This window comes from Bos grunniens, chromosome 27 (assembly GCF_055505025.1).
Source record: "Bos grunniens cultivar Pamir isolate PY7600 chromosome 27, Bosgru_T2T1.0, whole genome shotgun sequence".
NCBI classification, from domain to species: Eukaryota; Metazoa; Chordata; class Mammalia; order Artiodactyla; family Bovidae; genus Bos; species Bos grunniens.
The window spans coordinates 34,388,030-34,392,519 of NC_141191.1; the positions used below are offsets into that span (position 1 = coordinate 34,388,030).

The 4,490-nt window shown below is 43.2% G+C and overlaps 1 pseudogene across 1 annotated transcript; it reads left to right on the forward strand.

The window, feature by feature from the left end:
* The first annotated feature begins 330 nt into the window (after positions 1–330).
* On the forward strand, positions 331–1,882 carry LOC147343754 (queuine/queuosine transporter SLC35F2-like; annotated as a pseudogene). Its single transcript, XR_015156406.1, has 2 exons — positions 331–732; positions 1,022–1,882. The product of XR_015156406.1 is annotated as a queuine/queuosine transporter SLC35F2-like (transcript).
* Positions 1,883–4,490: the final 2,608 nt, after the last annotated feature.

Genomic DNA, 4,490 nt, shown 5'->3' on the forward strand with positions numbered 1-4,490 from the left:
TTCTTGAGAGCAAAGAGAGTCTGATGTTTCCTTTTATGTCTCACTATCTCTTAACCAGCACTGAACTCAAAATGCACTCAAAAATCATCCACTGAGGAAAGAATAGCATGGACCAAGTCTTAATTCTCATGGAACAGATTCTGTTTGAGAGTCTGGAGAAATCTTATAGTCTTGAGAACGAGTCCGCCCAGCAGAGGTGAGAGAGGGACGCCGGCGAGAGCGGGACCCACTGGCCGAGCCGAGCACCCACCAGCCGCACAAGCGCCGCCTCCCGTCTTCCGGGACCCGGCACTTCTAGGGGTTCCGGGCGCCGGAGACCACGGGGCTCCCATGGAGGCCGCCTCGCTGGCGTGACCTAGCGGCCGGCAGCCACACGCGCCGGGCTCGGCCAGCCTGCTGCTCTGGATCAAGGGCAAACTCTTCACCTGGAATATTTTGAAAACAATTGCCTTAGGTCAGATGTTATCCTTGTGTATATGTGGGACAGCCATCACCAGCCAGTATTTGGCAGAAAGATATAAAGTGAATACCCCCATGCTTCAGAGCTTTATCAACTATTGTTTGCTGTTTCTAATTTATACAGTGATGCTGGCATTTCAATCAGGTAGTGATAATCTTTTATACATATTGAAAAAGAAATGGTGGAAGTGCATCCTGCTTGGACTAGCAGATGTAGAAGCTAATTACCTGATTGTCAGAGCATACCAGAACACAACGCTAACCAGTGTCCAGGTGGCTCAGTGGTAAAAAGAATCTGCCTGTCAAGCGGAAGACGCAGGTTTCATCCCTGGGTCGGGAAGATCCCCTGTAGAAGGAAATGACAACCCACTCCAGTATTCTCGCCTGGAAAATCCCATGGACAGAGGAGCCTGGTGGGAAAGATAGGAAATCTTTTGTAAGACAGACATCATAAGAGGCACATGAAAAACTCAGAATTTCATAGAAATTAAAACCAGGAGTTACCTAGAAGATGCATTCATCACAAATAGTATTAAGTGTACTTTTAGCAATGAATAGTAAGAGTCTTTTGGATTGCTTTGGGATTCCTGTGTTGATGGCTCTTTCGTGGTTTATTCTTTACGCAGGATACAGAGTGATCCACTTGATTGCTGTGGCTGGCTGTCTGTTGGGTGTAGGAACTATGGTTGGTGCAGACATATTAGCAGGGAGGGAAGACAATACAGGTAATAATGTACTGATTGGTGACATCTTGGTCCTTCTTGGAGCTTCCCTCTATGCTGTTTCTAATGTGTGTGAAGAATACATCGTGAAGAAGCTGAGCAGAAAGGAGGTTTTAGGAATGGTGGGCTTATTTGGAACAATTATCAGTGGCATACAACTATTGATTGTGGAATATAAGGATATTGCCAGCATTCACTGGGACTGGAAAATTGCCCTGCTATTTGTAGCATTTGCCTTCTGTATGTTTTGCCTGTATAGCTTCATGCCACTGGTGATCAAAGTCACCAGTGCCACTTCTGTCAACCTGGGCATCCTGACAGCTGACCTCTACAGTCTTTTCTTCGGACTCTTTCTGTTTGGCTATACGTTTTCAGGACTCTACATCCTGTCCTTCACCGTCATCATGGTGGGGTTCATCCTGTACTGCTCCACCCCGACGCGCACGGCAGAGCCAGCTGAAAGCAGTGTACCACCAGTCACCAGCACTGGAATTGACAACCTGGGACTGAAGCTTGAGGAGAACCTGCAGGAGACCCACTCTGCAGTCTTGTAGCTGGAGAAGAAGGCATACCCGTCCCCCTGAGGTTTCCTGGGAAGCTGGGAACTGTCACCTGGATAAAGCAGAGCCTACGGCTTTGGGACACTTGAAAACTTATCAGAGTGAACACTCCATAGCATTGGGTTTGATCCAGTTGGATTTTAAAAGGAATATTAAAATCATGTATCAAAAGTGGAAATGCCAAAATAGAGCAGAAGCTGAGGCTAGGATTGTGTTTCTGTGTGTTTCGGGCCCAATACCTGTTAGTGTCAGGGAGACAAGGTATGGGGTGCATCCTGGGCTGTTAGAAGCACAGGTGGGAAAGCAGGATTGGGCAGATACTTGGGTGTGAGCCAGACTCAGGCTGTCCAGGATGGGCTAGGTAGTCAGGAGGAGGGGCAGCCCAGGTGGTTGGGAGTAGCTTTTCTCATTTGGAGGCATCTGAGTTTTGTCATGCTGAGCCAATTATTGTCCACAAGCCTTGTGGCCTTTTAGGAAAGGGAAAAATGGGTGGGGCAGCACTTGAGAAATCCTGAGATACAACTGTGGTACCATAGAAGCCGTCAAGCAGAGTACAGTAAACCTAGGAACCTTCTCCCAATTGTTACTATGCTACTTCTTAGCAAATAATGTGCCATGCAATTTTTATGATACCTCTTCAATACAGAGTGTTAATATGCAGCATCATTATGAGATCAACTGCCAGAATACCACTTTGTAAAAACTCTGTATCTGAACTTTTTGGGGTGAAAAATATAATAATGAAACTGAGGGTAAATTTATATTATTAAAAGATTTTGATTTCATGGAAATAAAAAAAAAAAAGAAATCTTATAGTCTTGCTTTCCAGTCTTCCTGGGGTCCAGTTATATCCTGTTATACTCCCCTTTCCTCTTTAAGTCACTTTTCTATTTAAAGCTGTTACAATTGTTTTTCTGTTCCTTTTTAGTCTAACAGTCCTCATTGATAATGTGGGTCCAAGAGAAAGATAAGTATCATATGATATAGCTTATAAGCAGAATCTTTAAAAATGGTACAAACGAACTTATTCATAAAACAGAAATAGAGTCACAGATGTAGAAAACAAACGTACAATTACCGAACGGGAAATGGGGAGGATAAAATGGGAGATTGGGACTGACATACACACATTACTATATGTAAGACAGATAACTGATAAGGATCTACTGTATAGCACAGGGAACTCTACTCAGTACTGTTAGTGGCCTATATGGGAAAAGAATCTAAAACAAGAGTGAATATATGTATATATATATATAACTGATTCACTTTGCTATACAGAAGAGAGTAACACAACATTGTAAGCCAACTATATTCACATAAAAATTAATTTAAAAGAAAAAAGAAATGTGTGTCCAAGACAGGGCAACTCAAGTTCATCCCTCAAAAAAAATTACAAATTATCACACACCATTGACCTTCAAGATTGCATGTGAGCAATAAATCTGTGAATGCCAAGGGAGTCTTGAATTAAATTAGGCTGTTAAGGTCCTCAACTAGTTCTCTACATAGTTAGAACACAAACCTAAGTCTCTTGACATTCATTCCAGGCTCTTCTCACCCCCAGCATAATCACTGATGTCCCTTTAAAAGTCATAAGTTCTTTTCTCTTCTGAAGCCTCATAATGAGGTGTCTGATAAAACAGCAATTAAGCAATATCTTTGCCAATAGACAGCTTAGAACTATGGTACATTCATTCATTCATCCATCTGTTCATTCTGCAAATGTTTATTGAGTGCTTACTATGTTAACAAGCGTTGTTCTAGGCCATAGGGACATTCGAATTAAGGGAGTCTTGACAATTAATTAAGTAGATTCAATATGTTTAGGTCAAATGTTCACACATGCTACAAAGAAGAAAATAGAGGGAAGTGTCAGGAGGTGAAGGTGGACAAAAGGAGTTTCTCTAAGAAGGGGACATTTAAACACAAGCACCCTGCAAATGGAAGCAGGAATAAGGAAAGAATGAATGCAATGTGAATTGCCGGTAACTCTTGCATAGCCTTCCAGATCTGATTCCTTGGCCTTTTCCTTGAACCAGGAAGATAACAAGGACATAATGCTGACCAGGTTCTCCTCCAAGGCAAAGAAGACACAGGGTTGGCAGGACCTGACATTAGCAAGCTGAGGTGGTAGTCACCAAACCCTGCCTTTCAAAAAGGAAACACAGATTAGGGCTTCCCATTTTCATAGCAGACCTTTAAATTCCTTTGATTCTGTCTCTCTTGTAAAGATACCACACACTGACACACACTTACAATATGGGAACATGCATACATATCAGTATGTATGCATGTGTCTAACAAGACACTTCTATACTGCTTTTGGAAGCTTTGAGGCCAACTCTTAGAACTTCTATTATTTCACCAGATTACTTTTGGGTCAATCTACTGCTACTGCTGCTAAGTCACTTCAGTCGTGTCTGACTCTGTGCGACCCCATAGATGGCAGGCCACCAGGCTCCCCCGTCCCTGGGATTCTCCAGGCAAGAATACTGGAGTGGGTTGCCATTTCCTTCTCCAGTGCATGAAAGTGAAAAGTAAAAGTGAAGTCGCTCAGTCACGTCTGACTCTTCTCGACCCCATGGACTGAAGCCTACCAGGCTCCTCTGTCCATGGGATTTTCCAGGCAAGAGTACTGCAGTGGGGTGCCATCACCTTCTCCTTGGGTCAATCTACCAAGGCCAATTGTGCATTAGTTTGAGCATTCTTTGGCATTACCTTTCTTTGGGATTGGAATGAAAACTGA